The 27,209-nt window shown below is 51.5% G+C and overlaps 36 non-coding genes and 2 pseudogenes across 36 annotated transcripts; all 38 read right to left on the bottom strand.

Annotated features, from left to right (window-relative positions):
* Nucleotides 1-356: 356 nt before the first annotated feature.
* On the bottom strand, nucleotides 357-475 carry LOC144131110 (5S ribosomal RNA). Its single transcript, XR_013314527.1, has one exon. It is a non-coding gene; the product is annotated as a 5S ribosomal RNA (ribosomal RNA).
* Nucleotides 476-1,057: 582 nt separating this feature from the next.
* On the bottom strand, nucleotides 1,058-1,176 carry LOC144130792 (5S ribosomal RNA). Its single transcript, XR_013314220.1, has one exon. It is a non-coding gene; the product is annotated as a 5S ribosomal RNA (ribosomal RNA).
* Nucleotides 1,177-1,767: 591 nt separating this feature from the next.
* Nucleotides 1,768-1,886, bottom strand: LOC144131158 (5S ribosomal RNA). The gene has a single exon (XR_013314575.1). It is a non-coding gene; the product is annotated as a 5S ribosomal RNA (ribosomal RNA).
* Nucleotides 1,887-2,467: 581 nt separating this feature from the next.
* On the bottom strand, nucleotides 2,468-2,586 carry LOC144130791 (5S ribosomal RNA). The gene has a single exon (XR_013314219.1). It is a non-coding gene; the product is annotated as a 5S ribosomal RNA (ribosomal RNA).
* Nucleotides 2,587-3,167: 581 nt separating this feature from the next.
* LOC144131264 (5S ribosomal RNA) lies at nucleotides 3,168-3,286 on the bottom strand. Its single transcript, XR_013314680.1, has one exon. It is a non-coding gene; the product is annotated as a 5S ribosomal RNA (ribosomal RNA).
* Nucleotides 3,287-3,876: 590 nt separating this feature from the next.
* Nucleotides 3,877-3,995, bottom strand: LOC144131109 (5S ribosomal RNA). The gene has a single exon (XR_013314526.1). It is a non-coding gene; the product is annotated as a 5S ribosomal RNA (ribosomal RNA).
* Nucleotides 3,996-4,584: 589 nt separating this feature from the next.
* Nucleotides 4,585-4,703, bottom strand: LOC144130790 (5S ribosomal RNA). The gene has a single exon (XR_013314218.1). It is a non-coding gene; the product is annotated as a 5S ribosomal RNA (ribosomal RNA).
* Nucleotides 4,704-5,293: 590 nt separating this feature from the next.
* On the bottom strand, nucleotides 5,294-5,412 carry LOC144130789 (5S ribosomal RNA). Its single transcript, XR_013314217.1, has one exon. It is a non-coding gene; the product is annotated as a 5S ribosomal RNA (ribosomal RNA).
* Nucleotides 5,413-6,001: 589 nt separating this feature from the next.
* LOC144131234 (5S ribosomal RNA) lies at nucleotides 6,002-6,120 on the bottom strand. The gene has a single exon (XR_013314651.1). It is a non-coding gene; the product is annotated as a 5S ribosomal RNA (ribosomal RNA).
* Nucleotides 6,121-6,710: 590 nt separating this feature from the next.
* On the bottom strand, nucleotides 6,711-6,829 carry LOC144130788 (5S ribosomal RNA). The gene has a single exon (XR_013314216.1). It is a non-coding gene; the product is annotated as a 5S ribosomal RNA (ribosomal RNA).
* A 590-nt stretch (nucleotides 6,830-7,419) lies between these two features.
* Nucleotides 7,420-7,538, bottom strand: LOC144131157 (5S ribosomal RNA). Its single transcript, XR_013314574.1, has one exon. It is a non-coding gene; the product is annotated as a 5S ribosomal RNA (ribosomal RNA).
* A 582-nt stretch (nucleotides 7,539-8,120) lies between these two features.
* LOC144130786 (5S ribosomal RNA) lies at nucleotides 8,121-8,239 on the bottom strand. The gene has a single exon (XR_013314215.1). It is a non-coding gene; the product is annotated as a 5S ribosomal RNA (ribosomal RNA).
* A 590-nt stretch (nucleotides 8,240-8,829) lies between these two features.
* LOC144130785 (5S ribosomal RNA) lies at nucleotides 8,830-8,948 on the bottom strand. The gene has a single exon (XR_013314214.1). It is a non-coding gene; the product is annotated as a 5S ribosomal RNA (ribosomal RNA).
* A 588-nt stretch (nucleotides 8,949-9,536) lies between these two features.
* On the bottom strand, nucleotides 9,537-9,661 carry LOC144130612 (5S ribosomal RNA; annotated as a pseudogene).
* A 582-nt stretch (nucleotides 9,662-10,243) lies between these two features.
* Nucleotides 10,244-10,362, bottom strand: LOC144130783 (5S ribosomal RNA). The gene has a single exon (XR_013314212.1). It is a non-coding gene; the product is annotated as a 5S ribosomal RNA (ribosomal RNA).
* Nucleotides 10,363-10,952: 590 nt separating this feature from the next.
* Nucleotides 10,953-11,071, bottom strand: LOC144130782 (5S ribosomal RNA). Its single transcript, XR_013314211.1, has one exon. It is a non-coding gene; the product is annotated as a 5S ribosomal RNA (ribosomal RNA).
* A 589-nt stretch (nucleotides 11,072-11,660) lies between these two features.
* LOC144130781 (5S ribosomal RNA) lies at nucleotides 11,661-11,779 on the bottom strand. The gene has a single exon (XR_013314209.1). It is a non-coding gene; the product is annotated as a 5S ribosomal RNA (ribosomal RNA).
* A 589-nt stretch (nucleotides 11,780-12,368) lies between these two features.
* On the bottom strand, nucleotides 12,369-12,487 carry LOC144130541 (5S ribosomal RNA). The gene has a single exon (XR_013314151.1). It is a non-coding gene; the product is annotated as a 5S ribosomal RNA (ribosomal RNA).
* Nucleotides 12,488-13,068: 581 nt separating this feature from the next.
* Nucleotides 13,069-13,187, bottom strand: LOC144130780 (5S ribosomal RNA). The gene has a single exon (XR_013314208.1). It is a non-coding gene; the product is annotated as a 5S ribosomal RNA (ribosomal RNA).
* Nucleotides 13,188-13,770: 583 nt separating this feature from the next.
* On the bottom strand, nucleotides 13,771-13,889 carry LOC144130779 (5S ribosomal RNA). Its single transcript, XR_013314207.1, has one exon. It is a non-coding gene; the product is annotated as a 5S ribosomal RNA (ribosomal RNA).
* Nucleotides 13,890-14,472: 583 nt separating this feature from the next.
* LOC144130778 (5S ribosomal RNA) lies at nucleotides 14,473-14,591 on the bottom strand. The gene has a single exon (XR_013314206.1). It is a non-coding gene; the product is annotated as a 5S ribosomal RNA (ribosomal RNA).
* Nucleotides 14,592-15,174: 583 nt separating this feature from the next.
* LOC144130777 (5S ribosomal RNA) lies at nucleotides 15,175-15,293 on the bottom strand. Its single transcript, XR_013314205.1, has one exon. It is a non-coding gene; the product is annotated as a 5S ribosomal RNA (ribosomal RNA).
* Nucleotides 15,294-15,884: 591 nt separating this feature from the next.
* LOC144130775 (5S ribosomal RNA) lies at nucleotides 15,885-16,003 on the bottom strand. The gene has a single exon (XR_013314204.1). It is a non-coding gene; the product is annotated as a 5S ribosomal RNA (ribosomal RNA).
* A 589-nt stretch (nucleotides 16,004-16,592) lies between these two features.
* Nucleotides 16,593-16,711, bottom strand: LOC144130774 (5S ribosomal RNA). Its single transcript, XR_013314203.1, has one exon. It is a non-coding gene; the product is annotated as a 5S ribosomal RNA (ribosomal RNA).
* Nucleotides 16,712-17,293: 582 nt separating this feature from the next.
* Nucleotides 17,294-17,412, bottom strand: LOC144131251 (5S ribosomal RNA). Its single transcript, XR_013314667.1, has one exon. It is a non-coding gene; the product is annotated as a 5S ribosomal RNA (ribosomal RNA).
* Nucleotides 17,413-17,994: 582 nt separating this feature from the next.
* On the bottom strand, nucleotides 17,995-18,113 carry LOC144130773 (5S ribosomal RNA). The gene has a single exon (XR_013314202.1). It is a non-coding gene; the product is annotated as a 5S ribosomal RNA (ribosomal RNA).
* Nucleotides 18,114-18,695: 582 nt separating this feature from the next.
* On the bottom strand, nucleotides 18,696-18,814 carry LOC144130771 (5S ribosomal RNA). Its single transcript, XR_013314200.1, has one exon. It is a non-coding gene; the product is annotated as a 5S ribosomal RNA (ribosomal RNA).
* Nucleotides 18,815-19,398: 584 nt separating this feature from the next.
* LOC144130769 (5S ribosomal RNA) lies at nucleotides 19,399-19,517 on the bottom strand. The gene has a single exon (XR_013314198.1). It is a non-coding gene; the product is annotated as a 5S ribosomal RNA (ribosomal RNA).
* A 582-nt stretch (nucleotides 19,518-20,099) lies between these two features.
* Nucleotides 20,100-20,218, bottom strand: LOC144130519 (5S ribosomal RNA). The gene has a single exon (XR_013314130.1). It is a non-coding gene; the product is annotated as a 5S ribosomal RNA (ribosomal RNA).
* A 582-nt stretch (nucleotides 20,219-20,800) lies between these two features.
* Nucleotides 20,801-20,919, bottom strand: LOC144131248 (5S ribosomal RNA). Its single transcript, XR_013314665.1, has one exon. It is a non-coding gene; the product is annotated as a 5S ribosomal RNA (ribosomal RNA).
* A 582-nt stretch (nucleotides 20,920-21,501) lies between these two features.
* LOC144130757 (5S ribosomal RNA) lies at nucleotides 21,502-21,620 on the bottom strand. The gene has a single exon (XR_013314194.1). It is a non-coding gene; the product is annotated as a 5S ribosomal RNA (ribosomal RNA).
* A 591-nt stretch (nucleotides 21,621-22,211) lies between these two features.
* Nucleotides 22,212-22,330, bottom strand: LOC144130746 (5S ribosomal RNA). Its single transcript, XR_013314188.1, has one exon. It is a non-coding gene; the product is annotated as a 5S ribosomal RNA (ribosomal RNA).
* Nucleotides 22,331-22,920: 590 nt separating this feature from the next.
* Nucleotides 22,921-23,039, bottom strand: LOC144130734 (5S ribosomal RNA). Its single transcript, XR_013314187.1, has one exon. It is a non-coding gene; the product is annotated as a 5S ribosomal RNA (ribosomal RNA).
* Nucleotides 23,040-23,621: 582 nt separating this feature from the next.
* Nucleotides 23,622-23,740, bottom strand: LOC144131180 (5S ribosomal RNA). Its single transcript, XR_013314596.1, has one exon. It is a non-coding gene; the product is annotated as a 5S ribosomal RNA (ribosomal RNA).
* Nucleotides 23,741-24,332: 592 nt separating this feature from the next.
* LOC144130721 (5S ribosomal RNA) lies at nucleotides 24,333-24,451 on the bottom strand. Its single transcript, XR_013314186.1, has one exon. It is a non-coding gene; the product is annotated as a 5S ribosomal RNA (ribosomal RNA).
* A 590-nt stretch (nucleotides 24,452-25,041) lies between these two features.
* Nucleotides 25,042-25,160, bottom strand: LOC144130709 (5S ribosomal RNA). Its single transcript, XR_013314184.1, has one exon. It is a non-coding gene; the product is annotated as a 5S ribosomal RNA (ribosomal RNA).
* A 583-nt stretch (nucleotides 25,161-25,743) lies between these two features.
* Nucleotides 25,744-25,862, bottom strand: LOC144131247 (5S ribosomal RNA). Its single transcript, XR_013314664.1, has one exon. It is a non-coding gene; the product is annotated as a 5S ribosomal RNA (ribosomal RNA).
* Nucleotides 25,863-26,445: 583 nt separating this feature from the next.
* Nucleotides 26,446-26,564, bottom strand: LOC144130640 (5S ribosomal RNA; annotated as a pseudogene).
* Nucleotides 26,565-27,209: the final 645 nt, after the last annotated feature.

Here is a 27,209-nt window from a genome sequence, read left to right as displayed (position 1 = left end):
CGGGCAAGGAAAGCGTGTCGACTATATCGATGAACGCTAATTGTGCGCTACTGCGCAGTCTTATGCGCTAACTGGGACTCCCTGTTATCTAGGCGCATTGCCGAGTTTAATCTGCACTGTACACGCCGCCGTAGACGTCAGAATGACAGCCGGGAAGCCGGGCGGTCGCTTTCTCAGTTTTGCCGCAAGCACGCGTGCACGGAATTTCGCGTCCGCACGTACGTACATTGCCAGTGGGAATGTGTTATTTATAACAATAACGCGAAACCTCCTACAGTTGCACGAGGCATATCGGATAAATGATATAACTATGAGGCAAAAAAAAAGCGTTAGAGACGAAAAAAATGCAAAAGAAGTGCCATCAGCACTCGGTGTTCCCAGGTGGTCTCCCTCCCAAGTACTGACCGAGCCCAATGCTGCTTAGCTTCGGTGATCGGACGAGAACCGGCGTATTCAGCATGGTATGACCGATGGCGAGAAAAACACTTTTCGAAGCGCTTATGTAGTGTCATAGCCTCCTTTATACTGTAGTGTATGCAGCCGCTCCCGAATGCAAAACTTCGCACGAATACTTCCCTCGCTCGTGGCAACAGGTGCCGAGCGTGCAATTACGTGCCCTGGGCTTTTCTCAGCCGTTCTGGCGATCGTAACGCACTGCGGCATGCATCGAAAGAGCAGCGGGAGCAAGCCTCTGGTGTTGACACATGGACCGGGCAAGGAAAGCGTGTCGACTATATCGATGAACGCTAATTGTGCGCTACTGCGCAGTCGTATGCGCTAACTGGGACTCCCTGTTATCTAGGCGCATTGCCGAGTTTAATCTGCACTGTACACGCCGCCGTAGACGTCAGAATGACAGCCGGACGGTCGCTTTTCAGTTTTGCCGCAAGCACGCGTGCACGGAATTTCGCGTCCGCACGTACGTACATTGCCAGTGGGAATGTGTTATTTATAACAATAACGCGAAACCTCCTACAGTTGCACGAGGCATATCGGATAAATGATATAACTATGAGGCAAAAAAAAAGCGTTAGAGACGAAAAAAATGCAAAAGAAGTGCCATCAGCACTCGGTGTTCCCAGGTGGTCTCCCTCCCAAGTACTGACCGAGCCCAATGCTGCTTAGCTTCGGTGATCGGACGAGAACCGGCGTATTCAGCATGGTATGGCCGATGGCGAGAAATACACTTTTCGAAGCGCTTATGTAGTGTCATAGCCTCCTTTATACTGTAGTGTATGCAGCCGCTCCCGAATGCAAAACTTCGCACGAATACTTCCCTCGCTCGTGGCAACAGGCGCCGAGCGTGCAATTACGTGCCCTGGGCTTTTCTCAGCCGTTCTGGCGATCGTAACGCACTGCGGCATGCATCGAAAGAGCAGCGGGAGCAAGCCTCTGGTGTTGACACATGGACCGGGCAAGGAAAGCGTGTCGACTATATCGATGAACGCTAATTGTGCGCTACTGCGCAGTCTTATGCGCTAACTGGGACTCCCTGTTATCTAAGCGCATTGCCGAGTTTAATCTGCACTGTACACGCCGCCGTAGACGTCAGAATGACAGCCGGGAAGCCGGGCGGTCGCTTTTCAGTTTTGCCGCAAGCACGCGTGCACGGAATTTCGCGTCCGCACGTACGTACATTGCCAGTGGGAATGTGTTATTTATAACAATAACGCGAAACCTCCTACAGTTGCACGAGGCATATCGGATAAATGATATAACTATGAGGCAAAAAAAAAAGCGTTAGAGACGAAAAAAATGCAAAAGAAGTGCCATCAGCACTCAGTGTTCCCAGGTGGTCTCCCTCCCAAGTACTGACCGAGCCCAATGCTGCTTAGCTTCGGTGATCGGACGAGAACCGGCGTATTCAGCATGGTATGGCCGATGGCGAGAAATACACTTTTCGAAGCGCTTATGTAGTGTCATAGCCTCCTTTATACTGCAGTGTATGCAGCCGCTCCCGAATGCAAAACTTCGCACGAATACTTCCCTCGCTCGTGGCAACAGGTGCCGAGCGTGCAATTACGTGCCCTGGGCTTTTCTCAGCCGTTCTGGCGATCGTAACGCACTGCGGCATGCATCGAAAGAGCAGCGGGAGCAAGCCTCTGGTGTTGACACATGGACCGGGCAAGGAAAGCGTGTCGACTATATCGATGAACGCTAATTGTGCGCTACTGCGCAGTCTTATGCGCTAACTGGGACTCCCTGTTATCTAGGCGCATTGCCGAGTTTAATCTGCACTGTACACGCCGCCGTAGACGTCAGAATGACAGCCGGGCGGTCGCTTTTCAGTTTTGCCGCAAGCACGCGTGCACGGAATTTCGCGTCCGCACGTACGTACATTGCCAGTGGGAATGTGTTATTTATAACAATAATGCGAAACCTCCTACAGTTGCACGAGGCATATCAGATAAATGATATAACTATGAGGCAAAAAAAAGCGTTAGAGACGAAAAAAATGCAAAAGAAGTGCCATCAGCACTCGGTGTTCCCAGGTGGTCTCCCTCCCAAGTACTGACCGAGCCCAATGCTGCTTAGCTTCGGTGATCGGACGAGAACCGGCGTATTCAGCATGGTATGGCCGATGGCGAGAAATACACTTTTCGAAGCGCTTATGTAGTGTCATAGCCTCCTTTATACTGTAGTGTATGCAGCCGCTCCCGAATGCAAAACTTCGCACGAATACTTCCCTCGCTCGTGGCAACAGGCGCCGAGCGTGCAATTACGTGCCCTGGGCTTTTCTCAGCCGTTCTGGCGATCGTAACGCACTGCGGCATGCATAGAAAGAGCAGCGGGAGCAAGCCTCTGGTGTTGACACATGGACCGGGCAAGGAAAGCGTGTCGACTATATCGATGAACGCTAATTGTGCGCTACTGCGCAGTCTTATGCGCTAACTGGGACTCCCTGTTATCTAGGCGCATTGCCGAGTTTAATCTGCACTGTACACGCCGCCGTAGACGTCAGAATGACAGCCGGGCGGTCGCTTTTCAGTTTTGCCGCAAGCACGCGTGCACGGAATTTCGCGTCCGCACGTACGTACATTGCCAGTGGGAATGTGTTATTTATAACAATAACGCGAAACCTCCTACAGTTGCACGAGGCATATCAGATAAATGATATAACTATGAGGCAAAAAAAAGCGTTAGAGACGAAAAAAATGCAAAAGAAGTGCCATCAGCACTCGGTGTTCCCAGGTGGTCTCCCTCCCAAGTAATGACCGAGCCCAATGCTGCTTAGCTTCGGTGATCGGACGAGAACCGGCGTATTCAGCATGGTATGGCCGATGGCGAGAAATACACTTTTCGAAGCGCTTATGTAGTGTCATAGCCTCCTTTATACTGTAGTGTATGCAGCCGCTCCCGAATGCAAAACTTCGCACGAATACTTCCCTCGCTCGTGGCAACAGGCGCCGAGCGTGCAATTACGTGCCCTGGGCTTTTCTCAGCCGTTCTGGCGATCGTAACGCACTGCGGCATGCATAGAAAGAGCAGCGGGAGCAAGCCTCTGGTGTTGACACATGGACCGGGCAAGGAAAGCGTGTCGACTATATCGATGAACGCTAATTGTGCGCTACTGCGCAGTCTTATGCGCTAACTGGGACTCCCTGTTATCTAGGCGCATTGCCGAGTTTAATCTGCACTGTACACGCCGCCGTAGACGTCAGAATGACAGCCGGGAAGCCGGGCGTTCGCTTTTCAGTTTTTCCGCAAGCACGCGTGCACGGAATTTCGCGTCCGCACGTACGTACATTGCCAGTGGGAATGTGTTATTTATAACAATAACGCGAAACCTCCTACAGTTGCACGAGGCATATCGGATAAATGATATAACTATGAGGCAAAAAAAAAGCGTTATAGACGAAAAAAATGCAAAAGAAGTGCCATCAGCACTCGGTGTTCCCAGGTGGTCTCCCTCCCAAGTACTGACCGAGCCCAATGCTGCTTAGCTTCGGTGATCGGACGAGAACCGGCGTATACAGCATGGTATGGCCGATGGCGAGAAATACACTTTTCGAAGCGCTTATGTAGTGTCATAGCCTCCTTTATACTGTAGTGTATGCAGCCGCTCCCGAATGCAAAACTTCGCACGAATACTTCCCTCGCTCGTGGCAACAGGCGCCGAGCGTGCAATTACGTGCCCTGGGCTTTTCTCAGCCGTTCTGGCGATCGTAACGCACTGCGGCATGCATCGAAAGAGCAGCGGGAGCAAGCCTCTGGTGTTGACACATGGACCGGGCAAGGAAAGCGTGTCGACTATATCGATGAACGCTAATTGTGCGCTACTGCGCACTCTTATGCGCTAACTGGGACTCCCTGTTATCTAGGCGCATTGCCGAGTTTAATCTGCACTGTACACGCCGCCGTAGACGTCAGAATGACAGCCGGGAAGCCGGGCGGTCGCTTTTCAGTTTTGCCGCAAGCACGCGTGCACGGAATTTCGCGTCCGCACGTACGTACATTGCCAGTGGGAATGTGTTATTTATAACAATTACGCGAAACCTCCTACAGTTGCACGAGGCATATCGGATAAATGATATAACTATGAGGCAAAAAAAAGCGTTAGAGACGAAAAAAATGCAAAAGAAGTGCCATCAGCACTCGGTGTTCCCAGGTGGTCTCCCTCCCAAGTACTGACCGAGCCCAATGCTGCTTAGCTTCGGTGATCGGACGAGAACCGGCGTATTCAGCATGGTATGGCCGATGGCGAGAAATACACTTTTCGAAGCGCTTATGTAGTGTCATAGCCTCCTTTATACTGTAGTGTATGCAGCCGCTCCCGAATGCAAAACTTCGCACGAATACTTCCCTCGCTCGTGGCAACAGGCGCCGAGAGTGCAATTACGTGCCCTGGGCTTTTCTCAGCCGTTCTGGCGATCGTAACGCACTGCGGCATGCATCGAAAGAGCAGCGGGAGCAAGCCTCTGGTGTTGACACATGGACCGGGCAAGGAAAGCGTGTCGACTATATCGATGAACGCTAATTGTGCGCTACTGCGCAGTCTTATGCGCTAACTGGGACTCCCTTTTATCTAGGCGCATTGCCGAGTTTAATCTGCACTGTACACGCCGCCGTAGACGTCAGAATGACAGCCGGGAAGCCGGGCGGTCGCTTTCTCAGTTTTGCCGCAAGCACGCGTGCACGGAATTTCGCGTCCGCACGTACGTACATTGCCAGTGGGAATGTGTTATTTATAACAATAACGCGAAACCTCCTACAGTTGCACGAGGCATATCGGATAAATGATATAACTATGAGGCAAAAAAAAGCGTTAGAGACGAAAAAAATGCAAAAGAAGTGCCATCAGCACTCGGTGTTCCCAGGTGGTCTCCCTCCCAAGTACTGACCGAGCCCAATGCTGCTTAGCTTCGGTGATCGGACGAGAACCGGCGTATTCAGCATGGTATGGCCGATGGCGAGAAATACACTTTTCGAAGCGCTTATGTAGTGTCATAGCCTCCTTTATACTGTAGTGTATGCAGCCGCTCCCGAATGCAAAACTTCGCACGAATACTTCCCTCGCTCGTGGCAACAGGCGCCGAGAGTGCAATTACGTGCCCTGGGCTTTTCTCAGCCGTTCTGGCGATCGTAACGCACTGCGGCATGCATCGAAAGAGCAGCGGGAGCAAGCCTCTGGTGTTGACACATGGACCGGGCAAGGAAAGCGTGTCGACTATATCGATGAACGCTAATTGTGCGCTACTGCGCAGTCTTATGCGCTAACTGGGACTCCCTGTTATCTAGGCGCATTGCCGAGTTTAATCTGCACTGTACACGCCGCCGTAGACGTCAGAATGACAGCCGGGAAGCCGGGCGGTCGCTTTTCAGTTTTGCCGCAAGCACGCGTGCACGGAATTTCGCGTCCGCACGTACGTACATTGCCAGTGGGAATGTGTTATTTATAACAATAACGCGAAACCTCCTACAGTTGCACGAGGCATATCGGATAAATGATATAACTATGAGGCAAAAAAAAGCGTTAGAGACGAAAAAAATGCAAAAGAAGTGCCATCAGCACTCGGTGTTCCCAGGTGGTCTCCCTCCCAAGTACTGACCGAGCCCAATGCTGCTTAGCTTCGGTGATCGGACGAGAACCGGCGTATTCAGCATGGTATGCCCGATGGCGAGAAATACACTTTTCGAAGCGCTTATGTAGTGTCATAGCCTCCTTTATACTGTAGTGTATGCAGCCGCTCCCGAATGCAAAACTTCGCACGAATACTTCCCTCGCTCGTGGCAACAGGCGCCGAGCCTGCAATTACGTGCCCTGGGCTTTTCTCAGCCGTTCTGGCGATCGTAACGCACTGCGGCATGCATCGAAAGAGCAGCGGGAGCAAGCCTCTGGTGTTGACACATGGACCGGGCAAGGAAAGCGTGTCGACTATATCGATGAACGCTAATTGTGCGCTACTGCGCAGTCTTATGCGCTAACTGGGACTCCCTGTTATCTAGGCGCATTGCCGAGTTTAATCTGCACTGTACACGCCGCCGTAGACGTCAGAATGACAGCCGGGAAGCCGGGCGGTCGCTTTCTCAGTTTTGCCGCAAGCACGCGTGCACGGAATTTCGCGTCCGCACGTACGTACATTGCCAGTGGGAATGTGTTATTTATAACAATAACGCGAAACCTCCTACAGTTGCACGAGGCATATCGGATAAATGATATAACTATGAAGCAAAAAAAAGCGTTAGAGACGAAAAAAATGCAAAAGAAGTGCCATCAGCACTCGGTGTTCCCAGGTGGTCTCCCTCCCAAGTACTGACCGAGCCCAATGCTGCTTAGCTTCGGTGATCGGACGAGAACCGGCGTATTCAGCATGGTATGGCCGATGGCGAGAAATACACTTTTCGAAGCGCTTATGTAGTGTCATAGCCTCCTTTATACTGTAGTGTATGCAGCCGCTCCCGAATGCAAAACTTCGCACGAATACTTCCCTCGCTCGTGGCAACAGGCGCCGAGCGTGCAATTACGTGCCCTGGGCTTTTCTCAGCCGTTCTGGCGATCGTAACGCACTGCGGCATGCATCGAAAGAGCAGCGGGAGCAAGCCTCTGGTGTTGACACATGGACCGGGCAAGGAAAGCGTGTCGACTATATCGATGAACGCTAATTGTGCGCTACTGCGCAGTCTTATGCGCTAACTGGGACTCCCTGTTATCTAAGCGCATTGCCGAGTTTAATCTGCACTGTACACGCCGCCGTAGACGTCAGAATGACAGCCGGGAAGCCGGGCGGTCGCTTTTCAGTTTTGCCGCAAGCACGCGTGCACGGAATTTCGCGTCCGCACGTACGTACATTGCCAGTGGGAATGTGTTATTTATAACAATAACGCGAAACCTCCTACAGTTGCACGAGGCATATCGGATAAATGATATAACTATGAGGCAAAAAAAAAGCGTTAGAGACGAAAAAAATGCAAAAGAAGTGCCATCAGCACTCAGTGTTCCCAGGTGGTCTCCCTCCCAAGTACTGACCGAGCCCAATGCTGCTTAGCTTCGGTGATCGGACGAGAACCGGCGTATTCAGCATGGTATGGCCGATGGCGAGAAGTACACTTTTCGAAGCGCTTATGTAGTGTCATAGCCTCCTTTATACTGCAGTGTATGCAGCCGCTCCCGAATGCAAAACTTCGCACGAATACTTCCCTCGCTCGTGGCAACAGGTGCCGAGCGTGCAATTACGTGCCCTGGGCTTTTCTCAGCCGTTCTGGCGATCGTAACGCACTGCGGCATGCATCGAAAGAGCAGCGGGAGCAAGCCTCTGGTGTTGACACATGGACCGGGCAAGGAAAGCGTGTCGACTATATCGATGAACGCTAATTGTGCGCTACTGCGCAGTCTTATGCGCTAACTGGGACTCTCTGTTATCTAGGCGCATTGCCGAGTTTAATCTGCACTGTACACGCCGCCGTAGACGTCAGAATGACAGCCGGGCGGTCGCTTTTCAGTTTTGCCGAAAGCACGCGTGCACGGAATTTCGCGTCCGCACGTACGTACATTGCCAGTGGGAATGTGTTATTTATAACAATAACGCGAAACCTCCTACAGTTGCACGAGGCATATCGGATAAATGATATAACTATGAGGCAAAAAAAAAGCGTTAGAGACGAAAAAAATGCAAAAGAAGTGCCATCAGCACTCGGTGTTCCCAGGTGGTCTCCCTCCCAAGTACTGACCGAGCCCAATGCTGCTTAGCTTCGGTGATCGGACGAGAACCGGCGTATTCAGCATGGTATGGCCGATGGCGAGAAATACACTTTTCGAAGCGCTTATGTAGTGTCATAGCCTCCTTTATACTGTAGTGTATGCAGCCGCTCCCGAATGCAAAACTTCGCACGAATACTTCCCTCGCTCGTGGCAACAGGCGCCGAGCGTGCAATTACGTGCCCTGGGCTTTTCTCAGCCGTTCTGGCGATCGTAACGCACTGCGGCATGCATCGAAAGAGCAGCGGGAGCAAGCCTCTGGTGTTGACACATGGACCGGGCAAGGAAAGCGTGTCGACTATATCGATGAACGCTAATTGTGCGCTACTGCGCAGTCTTATGCGCTAACTGGGACTCCCTGTTATCTAGGCGCATTGCCGAGTTTAATCTGCACTGTACACGCCGCCGTAGACGTCAGAATGACAGCCGGGAAGCCGGGCGGTCGCTTTTCAGTTTTTCCGCAAGAACGCGTGCACGGAATTTCGCGTCCGCACGTACGTACATTGCCAGTGGGAATGTGTTATTTATAACAATAACGCGAAACCTCCTACAGTTGCACGAGGCATATCGGATAAATGATATAACTATGAGGCAAAAAAAAAGCGTTAGAGACGAAAAAAATGCAAAAGAAGTGCCATCAGCACTCGGTGTTCCCAGGTGGTCTCCCTCCCAAGTACTGACCGAGCCCAATGCTGCTTAGCTTCGGTGATCGGACGAGAACCGGCGTATTCAGCATGGTATGGCCGATGGCGAGAAATACACTTTTCGAAGCGCTTATGTAGTGTCATAGCCTCCTTTATACTGTAGTGTATGCAGCCGCTCCCGAATGCAAAACTTCGCACGAATACTTCCCTCGCTCGTGGCAACAGGCGCCGAGCGTGCAATTACGTGCCCTGGGCTTTTCTCAGCCGTTCTGGCGATCGTAACGCACTGCGGCATGCATCGAAAGAGCAGCGGGAGCAAGCCTCTGGTGTTGACACATGGACCGGGCAAGGAAAGCGTGTCGACTATATCGATGAACGCTAATTGTGCGCTACTGCGCAGTCTTATGCGCTAACTGGGACTCCCTGTTATCTAGGCGCATTGCCGAGTTTAATCTGCACTGTACACGCCGCCGTAGACGTCAGAATGACAGCCGGGAAGCCGGGCGGTCGCTTTTCAGTTTTGCCGCAAGCACGCGTGCACGGAATTTCGCGTCCGCACGTACGTACATTGCCAGTGGGAATGTGTTATTTATAACAATAACGCGAAACCTCCTACAGTTGCACGAGGCATATCGGATAAATGATATAACTATGAGGCAAAAAAAAGCGTTAGAGACGAAAAAATGCAAAAGAAGTGCCATCAGCACTCGGTGTTCCCAGGTGGTCTCCCTCCCAAGTACTGACCGCTGACGAGCCCAATGCTGCTTAGCTTCGGTGATCGGACGAGAACCGGCGTATTCAGCATGGTATGGCCGATGGCGAGAAATACACTTTTCGAAGCGCTTATGTAGTGTCATAGCCTCCTTTATACTGTAGTGTATGCAGCCGCTCCCGAATGCAAAACTTCGCACGAATACTTCCCTCGCTCGTGGCAACAGGCGCCGAGCGTGCAATTACGTGCCCTGGGCTTTTCTCAGCCGTTCTGGCGATCGTAACGCACTGCGGCATGCATCGAAAAAGCAGCGGGAGCAAGCTTTTGGTGTTGACACATGGACCGGGCAAGGAAAGCGTGTCGACTATATCGATGAACGCTAATTGTGCGCTACTGCGCAGTCTTATGCGCTAACTGGGACTCCCTGTTATCTAGGCGCATTGCCGAGTTTAATCTGCACTGTACACGCCGCCGTAGACGTCAGAATGACAGCCGGGCGGTCGCTTTTCAGTTTTGCCGCAAGCACGCGTGCACGGAATTTCGCGTCCGCGCGTACGTACATTGCCAGTGGGAATGTGTTATTTATAACAATAACGCGAAACCTCCTACAGTTGCACGAGGCATATCGGATAAATGATATAACTATGAGGCAAAAAAAAAGCGTTAGAGACGAAAAAAATGCAAAAGAAGTGCCATCAGCACTCGGTGTTCCCAGGTGGTCTCCCTCCCAAGTACTGACCGAGCCCAATGCTGCTTAGCTTCGGTGATCGGACGAGAACCGGCGTATTCAGCATGGTATGGCCGATGGCGAGAAATACACTTTTCGAAGCGCTTATGTAGTGTCATAGCCTCCTTTATACTGTAGTGTATGCAGCCGCTCCCGAATGAAAAACTTCGCACGAATACTTCCCTCGCTCGTGGCAACAGGCGCCGAGCGTGCAATTACGTGCCCTGGGCTTTTCTCAGCCGTTCTGGCGATCGTAACGCACTGCGGCATGCATCGAAAGAGCAGCGGGAGCAAGCCTCTGGTGTTGACACATGGACCGGGCAAGGAAAGCGTGTCGACTATATCGATGAACGCTAATTGTGCGCTACTGCGCAGTCTTATGCGCTAACTGGGACTCCCTGTTATCTAGGCGCATTGCCGAGTTTAATCTGCACTGTACACGCCGCCGTAGACGTCAGAATGACAGCCGGGAAGCCGGGCGGTCGCTTTTCAGTTTTTCCGCAAGAACGCGTGCACGGAATTTCGCGTCCGCACGTACGTACATTGCCAGTGGGAATGTGTTATTTATAACAATAACGCGAAACCTCCTACAGTTGCACGAGGCATATCGGATAAATGATATAACTATGAGGCAAAAAAAAAGCGTTAGAGACGAAAAAAATGCAAAAGAAGTGCCATCAGCACTCGGTGTTCCCAGGTGGTCTCCCTCCCAAGTACTGACCGAGCCCAATGCTGCTTAGCTTCGGTGATCGGACGAGAACCGGCGTATTCAGCATGGTATGGCCGATGGCGAGAAATACACTTTTCGAAGCGCTTATGTAGTGTCATAGCCTCCTTTATACTGTAGTGTATGCAGCCGCTCCCGAATGCAAAACTTCGCACGAATACTTCCCTCGCTCGTGGCAACAGGCGCCGAGCGTGCAATTACGTGCCCTGGGCTTTTCTCAGCCGTTCTGGCGATCGTAACGCACTGCGGCATGCATCGAAAGAGCAGCGGGAGCAAGCCTCTGGTGTTGACACATGGACCGGGCAAGGAAAGCGTGTCGACTATATCGATGAACGCTAATTGTGCGCTACTGCGCAGTCTTATGCGCTAACTGGGACTCCCTGTTATCTAGGCGCATTGCCGAGTTTAATCTGCACTGTACACGCCGCCGTAGACGTCAGAATGACAGCCGGGAAGCCGGGCGGTCGCTTTTCAGTTTTGCCGCAAGCACGCGTGCACGGAATTTCGCGTCCGCACGTACGTACATTGCCAGTGGGAATGTGTTATTTATAACAATAACGCGAAACCTCCTACAGTTGCACGAGGCATATCGGATAAATGATATAACTATGAGGCAAAAAAAAGCGTTAGAGACGAAAAAAATGCAAAAGAAGTGCCATCAGCACTCGGTGTTCCCAGGTGGTCTCCCTCCCAAGTACTGACCGAGCCCAATGCTGCTTAGCTTCGGTGATCGGACGAGAACCGGCGTATTCAGCATGGTATGGCCGATGGCGAGAAATACACTTTTCGAAGCGCTTATGTAGTGTCATAGCCTCCTTTATACTGTAGTGTATGCAGCCGCTCCCGAATGCAAAACTTCGCACGAATACTTCCCTCGCTCGTGGCAACAGGCGCCGAGCGTGCAATTACGTGCCCTGGGCTTTTCTCAGCCGTTCTGGCGATCGTAACGCACTGCGGCATGCATCGAAAGAGCAGCGGGAGCAAGCCTCTGGTGTTGACACATGGACCGGGCAAGGAAAGCGTGTCGACTATATCGATGAACGCTAATTGTGCGCTACTGCGCAGTCTTATGCGCTAACTGGGACTCCCTGTTATCTAGGCGCATTGCCGAGTTTAATCTGCACTGTACACGCCGCCGTAGACGTCAGAATGACAGCCGGGAAGCCGGGCGGTCGCTTTTCAGTTTTGCCGCAAGCACGCGTGCAAGGAATTTCGCGTCCGCACGTACGTACATTGCCAGTGGGAATGTGTTATTTATAACAATAACGCGAAACCTCCTACAGTTGCACGAGGCATATCGGATAAATGATATAACTATGAGGCAAAAAAAAAGCGTTAGAGACGAAAAAATGCAAAAAAAGTGCCATCAGCACTCGGTGTTCCCAGGTGGTCTCCCTCCCAAGTACTGACCGAGCCCAATGCTGCTTAGCTTCGGTGATCGGACGACAACCGGCGTATTCAGCATGGTATGGCCGATGGCGAGAAATACACTTTTCGAAGCGCTTATGTAGTGTCATAGCCTCCTTTATACTGTAGTGTATGCAGCCGCTCCCGAATGCAAAACTTCGCACGAATACTTCCCTCGCTCGTGGCAACAGGCGCCGAGCGTGCAATTACGTGCCCTGGGCTTTTCTCAGCCGTTCTGGCGATCGTAACGCACTGCGGCATGCATCGAAAAAGCAGCGGGAGCAAGCCTTTGGTGTTGACACATGGACCGGGCAAGGAAAGCGTGTCGACTATATCGATGAACGCTAATTGTGCGCTACTGCGCAGTCTTATGCGCTAACTGGGACTCCCTGTTATCTAGGCGCATTGCCGAGTTTAATCTGCACTGTACACGCCGCCGTAGACGTCAGAATGACAGCCGGGCGGTCGCTTTTCAGTTTTGCCGCAAGCACGCGTGCTCGGAATTTCGCGTCCGCACGTACGTACATTGCCAGTGGGAATGTGTTATTTATAACAATAACGCGAAACCTCCTACAGTTGCACGAGGCATATCGGATAAATGATATAACTATGAGGCAAAAAAAAGCTTTAGAGACGAAAAAAATGCAAAAGAAGTGCCATCAGCACTCGGTGTTCCCAGGTGGTCTCCCTCCCAAGTACTGACCGAGCCCAATGCTGCTTAGCTTCGGTGATCGGACGAGAACCGGCGTATTCAGCATGGTATGGCCGATGGCGAGAAATACACTTTTCGAAGCGCTTATGTAGTGTCATAGCCTCCTTTATACTGTAGTGTATGCAGCCGCTCCCGAATGCAAAACTTCGCACGAATACTTCCCTCGCTCGTGGCAACAGGCGCCGAGCGTGCAATTACGTGCCCTGGGCTTTTCTCAGCCGTTCTGGCGATCGTAACGCACTGCGGCATGCATCGAAAGAGCAGCGGGAGCAAGCCTGTGCTGTTGACACATGGACCGAACAAGGAAAGCGTGTCGACTATATCGATGAACGCTAATTGTGCGCTACTGCGCAGTCTTATGCGCTAACTGGGACTCCCTGTTATCTAGGCGCATTGCCGAGTTTAATCTGCACTGTACACGCCGCCGTAGACGTCAGAATGACAGCCGGGCGGTCGCTTTTCAGTTTTGCCGCAAGCACGCGTGCTCGGAATTTCGCGTCCGCACGTACGTACATTGCCAGTGGGAATGTGTTATTTATAACAATAACGCGAAACCTCCTACAGTTGCACGAGGCATATCGGATAAATGATATAACTATGAGGCAAAAAAAAAGCGTTAGAGACGAAAAAAAATGCAAAAGAAGTGCCATCAGCACTCGGTGTTCCCAGGTGGTCTCCCTCCCAAGTACTGACCGAGCCCAATGCTGCTTAGCTTCGGTGATCGGACGAGAACCGGCGTATTCAGCATGGTATGGCCGATGGCGAGAAATACACTTTTCGAAGCGCTTATGTAGTGTCATAGCCTCCTTTATACTGTAGTGTATGCAGCCGCTCCCGAATGCAAAACTTCGCACGAATACTTCCCTCGCTCGTGGCAACAGGCGCCGAGCGTGCAATTACGTGCCCTGGGCTTTTCTCAGCCGTTCTGGCGATCGTAACGCACTGCGGCATGCATCGAAAGAGCAGCGGGAGCAAGCCTCTGGTGTTGACACATGGACCGGGCAAGGAAAGCGTGTCGACTATATCGATGAACGCTAATTGTGCGCTACTGCGCAGTCTTATGCGCTAACTGGGACTCCCTGTTATCTAGGCGCATTGCCCAGTTTAATCTGCACTGTACACGCCGCCGTAGACGTCAGAATGACAGCCGGGCGGTCGCTTTTCAGTTTTGCCGCAAGCACGCGTGCTCGGAATTTCGCGTCCGCACGTACGTACATTGCCAGTGGGAATGTGTTATTTATAACAATAACGCGAAACCTCCTACAGTTGCACGAGGCATATCGGATAAATGATATAACTATGAGGCAAAAAAAAAAGCGTTAGAGACGAAAAAAATGCAAAAGTAGTGCCATCAGCACTCGGTGTTCCCAGGTGGTCTCCCTCCCAAGTACTGACCGAGCCCAATGCTGCTTAGCTTCGGTGATCGGACGAGAACCGGCGTATTCAGCATGGTATGGCCGATGGCGAGAAATACACTTTTCGAAGCGCTTATGTAGTGTCATAGCCTCCTTTATACTGTAGTGTATGCAGGCGCTCCCGAATGCAAAACTTCGCACGAATACTTCCCTCGCTCGTGGCAACAGGCGCCGAGCGTGCAATTACGTGCCCTGGGCTTTTCTCAGCCGTTCTGGCGATCGTAACGCACTGCGGCATGCATCGAAAGAGCAGCGGGAGCAAGCCTCTGGTGTTGACACATGGACCGGGCAAGGAAAGCGTGTCGACTATATCAATGAACGCTAATTGTGCGCTACTGCGCAGTCTTATGCGCTAACTGGGACTCCCTGTTATCTAGGCGCATTGCCGAGTTTAATCTGCACTGTACACGCCGCCGTAGACGTCAGAATGACAGCCGGGCGGTCGCTTTTCAGTTTTGCCGCAAGCACGCGTGCACGGAATTTCGCGTCCGCACGTACGTACATTGCCAGTGGGAATGTGTTATTTATAACAATAACGCGAAACCTCCTACAGTTGCACGAGGCATATCGGATAAATGATATAACTATGAGGCAAAAAAAAAATCGTTAGAGACGAAAAAAATGCAAAAGAAGTGCCATCAGCACTCGGTGTTCCCAGGTGGTCTCCCTCCCAAGTACTGACCGAGCCCAATGCTGCTTAGCTTCGGTGATCGGACGAGAACCGGCGTATTCAGCATGGTATGGCCGATGGCGAGAAATACACTTTTCGAAGCGCTTATGTAGTGTCATAGCCTCCTTTATACTGCAGTGTATGCAGCCGCTCCCGAATGCAAAACTTCGCACGAATACTTCCCTCGCTCGTGGCAACAGGCGCCGAGCGTGCAATTACGTGCCCTGGGCTTTTCTCAGCCGTTCTGGCGATCGTAACGCACTGCGGCATGCATCGAAAGAGCAGCGGGAGCAAGCCTCTGGTGTTGACACATGGACCGGGCAAGGAAAGCCTGTCGACTATATCGATGAACGCTAATTGTGCGCTACTGCGCAGTCTTATGCGCTAACTGGGACTCCCTGTTATCTAGGCGCATTGCCGAGTTTAATCTGCACTGTACACGCCGCCGTAGACGTCAGAATGACAGCCGGGAAGCCGGGCGGTCGCTTTTCAGTTTTGCCGCTAGCACGCGTGCACGGAATTTCGCGTCCGCACGTACGTACATTGCCAGTGGGAATGTGTTATTTATAACAATAACGCGAAACCTCCTACAGTTGCACGAGGCATATCGGATAAATGATATAACTATGAGGCAAAAAAAAAAGCGTTAGAGACGAAAAAAATGCAAAAGAAGTGCCATCAGCACTCGGTGTTCCCAGGTGGTCTCCCTCCCAAGTACTGACCGAGCCCAATGCTGCTTAGCTTCGGTGATCGGACGAGAACCGGCGTATTCAGCATGGTATGGCCGATGGCGAGAAATACACTTTTCGAAGCGCTTATGTAGTGTCATAGCCTCCTTTATACTGTAGTGTATGCAGCCGCTCCCGAATGCAAAACTTCGCACGAATACTTCCCTCGCTCGTGGCAACAGGCGCCGAGCGTGCAATTACGTGCCCTGGGCTTTTCTCAGCCGTTCTGGCGATCGTAACGCACTGCGGCATGCATCGAAAGAGCAGCGGGAGCAAGCCTCTGGTGTTGACACATGGACCGGGCAAGGAAAGCGTGTCGACTATATCGATGAACGCTAATTGTGCGCTACTGCGCAGTCTTATGCGCTGACTGGGACTCCCTGTTATCTAGGCGCATTGCCGAGTTTAATCTGCACTGTACACGCCGCCGTAGACGTCAGAATGACAGCCGGGAAGCCGGGCGGTCGCTTTTCAGTTTTGCCGCAAGCACGCGTGCACGGAATTTCGCGTCCGCACGTACGTACATTGCCAGTGGGAATGTGTTATTTATAACAATAACGCGAAACCTCCTACAGTTGCACGAGGCATATCGGATAAATGATATAACTATGAGGCAAAAAAAAGCTTTAGAGACGAAAAAAATGCAAAAGAAGTGCCATCAGCACTCGGTGTTCCCAGGTGGTCTCCCTCCCAAGTACTGACCGAGCCCAATGCTGCTTAGCTTCGGTGATCGGACGAGAACCGGCGTATTCAGCATGGTATGGCCGATGGCGAGAAATACACTTTTCGAAGCGCTTATGTAGTGTCATAGCCTCCTTTATACTGTAGTGTATGCAGCCGCTCCCGAATGCAAAACTTCGCACGAATACTTCCCTCGCTCGTGGCAACAGGCGCCGAGCGTGCAATTACGTGCCCTGGGCTTTTCTCAGCCGTTCTGGCGATCGTAACGCACTGCGGCATGCATCGAAAGAGCAGCGGGAGCAAGCCTGTGCTGTTGACACATGGACCGGGCAAGGAAAGCGTGTCGACTATATCGATGAACGCTAATTGTGCGCTACTGCGCAGTCTTATGCGCTAACTGGGACTCCCTGTTATCTAGGCGCATTGCCGAGTTTAATCTGCACTGTACACGCCGCCGTAGACGTCAGAATGACAGCCGGGCGGTCGCTTTTCAGTTTTTCCGCAAGCACGCGTGCACGGAATTTCGCGTCCGCACGTACGTACATTGCCAGTGGGAATGTGTTATTTATAACAATAACGCGAAACCTCCTACAGTTGCACGAGGCATATCGGATAAATGATATAACTATGAGGCAAAAAAAAAGCGTTAGAGACGAAAAAAATGCAAAAGAAGTGCCATCAGCACTCGGTGTTCCCAGGTGGTCTCCCTCCCAAGTACTGACCGAGCCCAATGCTGCTTAGCTTCGGTGATCGGACGAGAGCCGGCGTATTCAGCATGGTATGGCCGATGGCGAGAAATACACTTTTCGAAGCGCTTATGTAGTGTCATAGCCTCCTTTATACTGCAGTGTATGCAGCCGCTCCCGAATGCAAAACTTCGCACGAATACTTCCCTCGCTCGTGGCAACAGGCGCCGAGCGTGCATTTACGTGCCCTGGGCTTTTCTCAGCCGTTCTGGCGATCGTAACGCACTGCGGCATGCATCGAAAGAGCAGCGGGAGCAAGCCTCTGGTGTTGACACATGGACCGGGCAAGGAAAGCGTGTCGACTATATCGATGAACGCTAATTGTGCGCTACTGCGCAGTCTTATGCGCTAACTGGGACTCCCTGTTATCTAGGCGCATTGCCGAGTTTAATCTGCACTGTACACGCCGCCGTAGACGTCAGAATGACAGCCGGGCGGTCGCTTTTCAGTTTTGCCGCAAGCACGCGTGCACGGAATTTCGCGTCCGCGCGTACGTACATTGCCAGTGGGAATGTGTTATTTATAACAATAACGCGAAACCTCCTACAGTTGCACGAGGCATATCGGATAAATGATATAACTATGAGGCAAAAAAAAAGCGTTAGAGACGAAAAAAATGCAAAAGAAGTGCCATCAGCACTCGGTGTTCCCAGGTGGTCTCCCTCCCAAGTACTGACCGAGCCCAATGCTGCTTAGCTTCGGTGATCGGACGAGAACCGGCGTATTCAGCATGGTATGGCCGATGGCGAGAAATACACTTTTCGAAGCGCTTATGTAGTGTCATAGCCTCCTTTATACTGTAGTGTATGCAGCCGCTCCCGAATGCAAAACTTCGCACGAATACTTCCCTCGCTCGTGGCAACAGGCGCCGAGCGTGCAATTACGTGCCCTGGGCTTTTCTCAGCCGTTCTGGCGATCGTAACGCACTGCGGCATGCATCGAAAGAGCAGCGGGAGCAAGCCTCTGGTGTTGACACATGGACCGGGCAAGGAAAGCGTGTCGACTATATCGATGAACGCTAATTGTGCGCTACTGCGCAGTCTTATGCGCTAACTGGGACTCCCTGTTATCTAGGCGCATTGCCCAGTTTAATCTGCACTGTACACGCCGCCGTAGACGTCAGAATGACAGCCGGGCGGTCGCTTTTCAGTTTTGCCGCAAGCACGCGTGCTCGGAATTTCGCGTCCGCACGTACGTACATTGCCAGTGGGAATGTGTTATTTATAACAATAACGCGAAACCTCCTACAGTTGCACGAGGCATATCGGATAAATGATATAACTATGAGGCAAAAAAAAAGCTTTAGAGACGAAAAAAATGCAAAAGAAGTGCCATCAGCACTCGGTGTTCCCAGGTGGTCTCCCTCCCAAGTACTGACCGAGCCCAATGCTGCTTAGCTTCGGTGATCGGACGAGAACCGGCGTATTCAGCATGGTATGGCCGATGGCGAGAAATACACTTTTCGAAGCGCTTATGTAGTGTCATAGCCTCCTTTATACTGTAGTGTATGCAGCCGCTCCCGAATGCAAAACTTCGCACGAATACTTCCCTCGCTCGTGGCAACAGGCGCCGAGCGTGCAATTACGTGCCCTGGGCTTTTCTCAGCCGTTCTGGCGATCGTAACGCACTGCGGCATGCATCGAAAGAGCAGCGGGAGCAAGCCTGTGCTGTTGACACATGGACCGGGCAAGGAAAGCGTGTCGACTATATCGATGAACGCTAATTGTGCGCTACTGCGCAGTCTTATGCGCTAACTGGGACTCCCTGTTATCTAGGCGCATTGCCGAGTTTAATCTGCACTGTACACGCCGCCGTAGACGTCAGAATGACAGCCGGGCGGTCGCTTTTCAGTTTTGCCGCAAGCACGCGTGCACGGAATTTCGCGTCCGCACGTACGTACATTGCCAGTGGGAATGTGTTATTTATAACAATAACGCGAAACCTCCTACAGTTGCACGAGGCATATCGGATAAATGATATAACTATGAGGCAAAAAAAAAAATCGTTAGAGACGAAAAAAATGCAAAAGAAGTGCCATCAGCACTCGGTGTTCCCAGGTGGTCTCCCTCCCAAGTACTGACCGAGCCCAATGCTGCTTAGCTTCGGTGATCGGACGAGAACCGGCGTATTCAGCATGGTATGGCCGATGGCGAGAAATACACTTTTCGAAGCGCTTATGTAGTGTCATAGCCTCCTTTATACTGTAGTGTATGCAGGCGCTCCCGAATGCAAAACTTCGCACGAATACTTCCCTCGCTCGTGGCAACAGGCGCCGAGCGTGCAATTACGTGCCCTGGGCTTTTCTCAGCCGTTCTGGCGATCGTAACGCACTGCGGCATGCATCGAAAGAGCAGCGGGAGCAAGCCTCTGGTGTTGACACATGGACCGGGCAAGGAAAGCGTGTCGACTATATCGATGAACGCTAATTGTGCGTTACTGCGCAGTCTTATGCGCTAACTGGGACTCCCTGTTATCTAGGCGCATTGCCCAGTTTAATCTGCACTGTACACGCCGCCGTAGACGTCAGAATGACAGCCGGGCGGTCGCTTTTCAGTTTTGCCGCAAGCACGCGTGCTCGGAATTTCGCGTCCGCACGTACGTACATTGCCAGTGGGAATGTGTTATTTATAACAATAACGCGAAACCTCCTACAGTTGCACGAGGCATATCGGATAAATGATATAACTATGAGGCAAAAAAAAAGCTTTAGAGACGAAAAAAATGCAAAAGAAGTGCCATCAGCACTCGGTGTTCCCAGGTGGTCTCCCTCCCAAGTGCTGACCGAGCCCAATGCTGCTTAGCTTCGGTGATCGGACGAGAACCGGCGTATTCAGCATGGTATGGCCGATGGCGAGAAATACACTTTTCGAAGCGCTTATGTAGTGTCATAGCCTCCTTTATACTGTAGTGTATGCAGCCGCTCCCGAATGCAAAACTTCGCACGAATACTTCCCTCGCTCGTGGCAACAGGCGCCGAGCGTGCAATTACGTGCCCTGGGCTTTTCTCAGCCGTTCTGGCGATCGTAACGCACTGCGGCATGCATCGAAAGAGCAGCGGGAGCAAGCCTGTGCTGTTGACACATGGACCGGGCAAGGAAAGCGTGTCGACTATATCGATGAACGCTAATTGTGCGCTACTGCGCAGTCTTATGCGCTAACTGGGACTCCCTGTTATCTAGGCGCATTGCCGAGTTTAATCTGCACTGTACACGCCGCCGTAGACGTCAGAATGACAGCCGGGCGGTCGCTTTTCAGTTTTTCCGCAAGCACGCGTGCACGGAATTTCGCGTCCGCACGTACGTACATTGCCAGTGGGAATGTGTTATTTATAACAATAACGCGAAACCTCCTACAGTTGCACGAGGCATATCGGATAAATGATATAACTATGAGGCAAAAAAAAAGCGTTAGAGACGAAAAAAATGCAAAAGAAGTGCCATCAGCACTCGGTGTTCCCAGGTGGTCTCCCTCCCAAGTACTGACCGAGCCCAATGCTGCTTAGCTTCGGTGATCGGACGAGAGCCGGCGTATTCAGCATGGTATGGCCGATGGCGAGAAATACACTTTTCGAAGCGCTTATGTAGTGTCATAGCCTCCTTTATACTGTAGTGTATGCAGGCGCTCCCGAATGCAAAACTTCGCACGAATACTTCCCTCGCTCGTGGCAACAGGCGCCGAGCGTGCAATTACGTGCCCTGGGCTTTTCTCAGCCGTTCTGGCGATCGTAACGCACTGCGGCATGCATCGAAAGAGCAGCGGGAGCAAGCCTCTGGTGTTGACACATGGACCGGGCAAGGAAAGCGTGTCGACTATATCGATGAAAGCTAATTGTGCGCTACTGCGCAGCCTTATGCGCTAACTGGGACTCCCTGTTATCTAGGCGCATTGCCGAGTTTAATCTGCACTGTACACGCCGCCGTAGACGTCAGAATGACAGCCGGGCGGTCGCTTTTCAGTTTTGCCGCAAGCACGCGTGCACGGAATTTCGCGTCCGCACGTACGTACATTGCCAGTGGGAATGTGTTATTTATAACAATAACGCGAAACCTCCTACAGTTGCACGAGGCATATCGGATAAATGATATAACTATGAGGCAAAAAAAAAGCGTTAGAGACGAAAAAAATGCAAAAGAAGTGCCATCAGCACTCGGTGTTCCCAGGTGGTCTCCCTCCCAAGTACTGACCGAGCCCAATGCTGCTTAGCTTCGGTGATCGGACGAGAACCGGCGTATTCAGCATGGTATGGCCGATGGCGAGAAATACACTTTTCGAAGCGCTTATGTAGTGTCATAGCCTCCTTTATACTGCAGTGTATGCAGCCGCTCCCGAATGCAAAACTTCGCACGAATACTTCCCTCGCTCGTGGCAACAGGCGCCGAGCGTGCAATTACCTGCCCTGGGCTTTTCTCAGCCGTTCTGGCGATCGTAACGCACTGCGGCATGCATCGAAAGAGCAGCGGGAGCAAGCCTCTGGTGTTGACACATGGACCGGGCAAGGAAAGCGTGTCGACTATATCGATGAACGCTAATTGTGCGCTACTGCGCAGTCTTATGCGCTAACTGGGACTCCCTGTTATCTAGGCGCATTGCCGAGTTTAATCTGCACTGTACACGCCGCCGTAGACGTCAGAATGACAGCCGGGAAGCCGGGCGGTCGCTTTTCAGTTTTGCCGCAAGCACGCGTGCACGGAATTTCGCGTCCGCACGTACGTACATTGCCAGTGGGAATGTGTTATTTATAACAATAACGCGAAACCTCCTACAGTTGCACGAGGCATATCGGATAAATGATATAACTATGAGGCAAAAAAAAAAGCGTTAGAGACGAAAAAAATGCAAAAGAAGTGCCATCAGCACTCGGTGTTCCCAGGTGGTCTCCCTCCCAAGTACTGACCGAGCCCAATGCTGCTTAGCTTCGGTGATCGGACGAGAACCGGCGTATTCAGCATGGTATGGCCGATGGCGAGAAATACACTTTTCGAAGCGCTTATGTAGTGTAATAGCCTCCTTTATACTGTAGTGTATGCAGCCGCTCCCGAATGCAAAACTTCGCACGAATACTTCCCTCGCTCGTGGCAACAGGCGCCGAGCGTGCAATTACGTGCCCTGGGCTTTTCTCAGCCGTTCTGGCGATCGTAACGCACTGCGGCATGCATCGAAAGAGCAGCGGGAGCAAGCCTCTGGTGCTGACACATGGACCGGGCAAGGAAAGCGTGTCGACTATATCGATGAACGCTAATTGTGCGCTATTGCGCAGTCTTATGCGCTAACTGGGACTCCCTGTTATCTAGGCGCATTGCCGAGTTTAATCTGCACTGTACACGCCGCCGTAGACGTCAGAATGACAGCCGGGAAGCCGGGCGGTCGCTTTTCAGTTTTGCCGCAAGCACGCGTGCACGGAATTTCGCGTCCGCACGTACGTACATTGCCAGTGGGAATGTGTTATTTATAACAATAACGCGAAACCTCCTACAGTTGCACGAGGCATATCGGATAAATGATATAACTATGAGGCAAAAAAAAAGCGTTAGAGACGAAAAAAATGCAAAAGAAGTGCCATCAGCACTCGGTGTTCCCAGGTGGTCTCCCTCCCAAGTACTGACCGAGCCCAATGCTGCTTAGCTTCGGTGATCGGACGAGAACCGGCGTATTCAGCATGGTATGGCCGATGGCGAGAAATACACTTTTCGAAGCGCTTATGTAGTGTCATAGCCTCCTTTATACTGTAGTGTATGCAGGCGCTCCCGAATGCAAAACTTCGCACGAATACTTCCCTCGCTCGTGGCAACAGGCGCCGAGCGTGCAATTACGTGCCCTGGGCTTTTCTCAGCCGTTCTGGCGATCGTAACGCACTGCGGCATGCATCGAAAGAGCAGCGGGAGCAAGCCTCTGGTGTTGACACATGGACCGGGCAAGGAAAGCGTGTCGACTATATCGATGAACGCTAATTGTGCGCTACTGCGCAGTCTTATGCGCTAACTGGGACTCCCTGTTATCTAGGCGCATTGCCGAGTTTAATCTGCACTGTACACGCCGCCGTAGACGTCAGAATGACAGCCGGGCGGTCGCTTTTCAGTTTTGCCGCAAGCACGCGTGCACGGAATTTCGCGTCCGCACGTACGTACATTGCCAGTGGGAATGTGTTATTTATAACAATAACGCGAAACCTCCTACAGTTGCACGAGGCATATCGGATAAATGATATAACTATGAGGCAAAAAAAAAGCGTTAGAGACGAAAAAAATGCAAAAGAAGTGCCATCAGCACTCGGTGTTCCCAGGTGGTCTCCCTCCCAAGTACTGTCCGAGCCCAATGCTGCTTAGCTTCGGTGATCGGACGAGAACCGGCGTATTCAGCATGGTATGGCCGATGGTGAGAAATACACTTTTCGAAGCACTTATGTAGTGTCATAGCCTCCTTTATACTGCAGTGTATGCAGCCGCTCCCGAATGCAAAACTTCGCACGAATACTTCCCTCGCTCGTGGCAACAGGCGCCGAGCGTGCAATTACGTGCCCTGGGCTTTTCTCAGCCGTTCTGGCGATCGTAACGCACTGCGGCATGCATCGAAAAAGCAGCGGGAGCAAGCCTTTGGTGTTGACACATGGACCGGGCAAGGAAAGCGTGTCGACTATATCGATGAACGCTAATTGTGCGCTACTGCGCAGTCTTATGCGCTAACTGGGACTCCCTGTTATCTAGGCGCATTGCCGAGTTTAATCTGCACTGTACACGCCGCCGTAGACGTCAGAATGACAGCCGGGAAGCCGGGCGGTCGCTTTTCAGTTTTGCCGCAAGCACGCGTGCACGGAATTTCGCGTCCGCACGTACGTACATTACCAGTGGGAATGTGTTATTTATAACAATAACGCGAAACCTCCTACAGTTGCACGAGGCATATCGGATAAATGATATAACTATGAGGCAAAAAAAAAAGCGTTAGAGACGAAAAAAAATGCAAAAGAAGTGCCATCAGCACTCGGTGTTCCCAGGTGGTCTCCCTCCCAAGTACTGACCGAGCCCAATGCTGCTTAGCTTCGGTGATCGGACGAGAACCGGCGTATTCAGCATGGTATGGCCGATGGCGAGAAATACACTTTTCGAAGCGCTTATGTAGTGTCATAGCCTCCTTTATACTGCAGTGTATGCAGCCGCTCCCGAATGCAAAACTTCGCACGAATACTTCCCTCGCTCGTGGCAACAGGCGCCGAGCGTGCAATTACGTGCCCTGGGCTTTTCTCAGCCGTTCTGGCGATCGTAACGCACTGCGGCATGCATCGAAAGAGCAGCGGGAGCAAGCCTCTGGTGTTGACACATGGACCGGGCAAGGAAAGCGTGTCGACTATATCGATGAACGCTAATTGTGCGCTACTGCGCAGTCTTATGCGCTAACTGGGACTCCCTGTTATCTAGGCGCATTGCCGAGTTTAATCTGCACTGTACACGCCGCCGTAGACGTCAGAATGACAGCCGGGAAGCCGGGCGGTCGCTTTTCAGTTTTGCCGCAAGCACGCGTGCTCGGAATTTCGCGTCCGCACGTACGTACATTGCCAGTGGGAATGTGTTATTTATAACAATAACGCGAAACCTCCTACAGTTGCACGAGGCATATCGGATAAATGATATAACTATGAGGCAAAAAAAAAGCTTTAGAGACGAAAAAAATGCAAAAGAAGTGCCATCAGCACTCGGTGTTCCCAGGTGGTCTCCCTCCCAAGTACTGACCGAGCCCAATGCTGCTTAGCTTCGGTGATCGGACGAGAACCGGCGTATTCAGCATGGTATGGCCGATGGCGAGAAATACACTTTTCGAAGCGCTTATGTAGTGTCATAGCCTCCTTTATACTGTAGTGTATGCAGCCGCTCCCGAATGCAAAACTTCGCACGAATACTTCCCTCGCTCGTGGCAACAGGCGCCGAGCGTGCAATTACGTGCCCTGGGCTTTTCTCAGCCGTTCTGGCGATCGTAACGCACTGCGGCATGCATCGAAAGAGCAGCGGGAGCAAGCCTGTGCTGTTGACACATGGACCGGGCAAGGAAAGCGTGTCGACTATATCGATGAACGCTAATTGTGCGCTACTGCGCAGTCTTATGCGCTAACTGGGACTCCCTGTTATCTAGGCGCATTGCCGAGTTTAATCTGCACTGTACACGCCGCCGTAGACGTCAGAATGACAGCCGGGCGGTCGCTTTTCAGTTTTTCCGCAAGCACGCGTGCACGGAATTTCGCGTCCGCACGTACGTACATTGCCAGTGGGAATGTGTTATTTATAACAATAACGCGAAACCTCCTACAGTTGCACGAGGCATATCGGATAAATGATATAACTATGAGGCAAAAAAAAAAGCGTTAGAGACGAAAAAAATGCAAAAGAAGTGCCATCAGCACTCGGTGTTCCCAGGTGGTCTCCCTCCCAAGTACTGACCGAGCCCAATGCTGCTTAGCTTCGGTGATCGGACGAGAGCCGGCGTATTCAGCATGGTATGGCCGATGGCGAGAAATACACTTTTCGAAGCGCTTATGTAGTGTCATAGCCTCCTTTGTACTGTAGTGTATGCAGGCGCTCCCGAATGCAAAACTTCGCACGAATACTTCCCTCGCTCGTGGCAACAGGCGCCGAGCGTGCAATTACGTGCCCTGGGCTTTTCTCAGCCGTTCTGGCGATCGTAACGCACTGCGGCATGCATCGAAAGAGCAGCGGGAGCAAGCCTCTGGTGTTGACACATGGACCGGGCAAGGAAAGCGTGTCGACTATATCGATGAACGCTAATTGTGCGCTACTGCGCAGTCTTATGCGCTAACTGGGACTCCCTGTTATCTAGGCGCATTGCCGAGTTTAATCTGCACTGTACACGCCGCCGTAGACGTCAGAATGACAGCCGGGCGGTCGCTTTTCAGTTTTGCCGCAAGCACGCGTGCACGGAATTTCGCGTCCGCACGTACGTACATTGCCAGTGGGAATGTGTTATTTATAACAATAACGCGAAACCTCCTACAGTTGCACGAGGCATATCGGATAAATGATATAACTATGAGGCAAAAAAAAAAGCGTTAGAGACGAAAAAAATGCAAAAGAAGTGCCATCAGCACTCGGTGTTCCCAGGTGGTCTCCCTCCCAAGTACTGACCGAGCCCAATGCTGCTTAGCTTCGGTGATCGGACGAGAACCGGCGTATTCAGCATGGTATGGCCTTTTTTTTTTTTTATTGCCGGTATTTTGACCCACATGAAAAGAAAACACATATTCATACATAAGCACTAAAACACAATCAACATCTTTGTTAAAACAACGGCCGCCCAGCTTGTGCGGTCACGCTCATACTAAAATTCCTTCATCGCCAATAATAACTCAACACGTGATAGCCACTGTGGACTACATTCCAGCATCTTTTTCTCCTGAACAAAGTTGCTTATGCTTTCTTTGAAATATTGACGTGCCGGTCTTGCATCGAGATCGGCGTGCCTTACTGCCATTCTGCATTTCCAAATACTGTGTAGGGCTATTAGCATGATCAAATCAAATGGGGTACCGTCATCACTTTCAATTGGCAAGTAGCGAATTCCGTACCCATCAAGCGGAAATTCTTTTTTGATTGTGCGCTGAAGCACATCCCAAAGGAACACAGCATCCCAGCATTCAAGGAACACATGCTCAATTGTCTCCTCCTTTCTGCATATTATACAGTGAGTACCCCAGGGAACAAAAAAACCTTTTTCAGCCATCCACGGTTTGACAGTCAGAGTTCCAGTGTGTAATTTGAAAAAGAAAGTCTTAACACCAGACGGGACTAACATTGCCTTAACACGCTTTAGTACCTTGTTACCTATACCTTCCCTGTAAAG

Source organism: Amblyomma americanum, chromosome 4 (assembly GCF_052857255.1).
Source record: "Amblyomma americanum isolate KBUSLIRL-KWMA chromosome 4, ASM5285725v1, whole genome shotgun sequence".
In the NCBI taxonomy this organism is placed as follows: domain Eukaryota; kingdom Metazoa; phylum Arthropoda; class Arachnida; order Ixodida; family Ixodidae; genus Amblyomma; species Amblyomma americanum.
The sequence above is the reverse complement of the archived record's forward strand: the minus strand, read 5'-3'. Positions and strand labels throughout refer to the sequence as shown.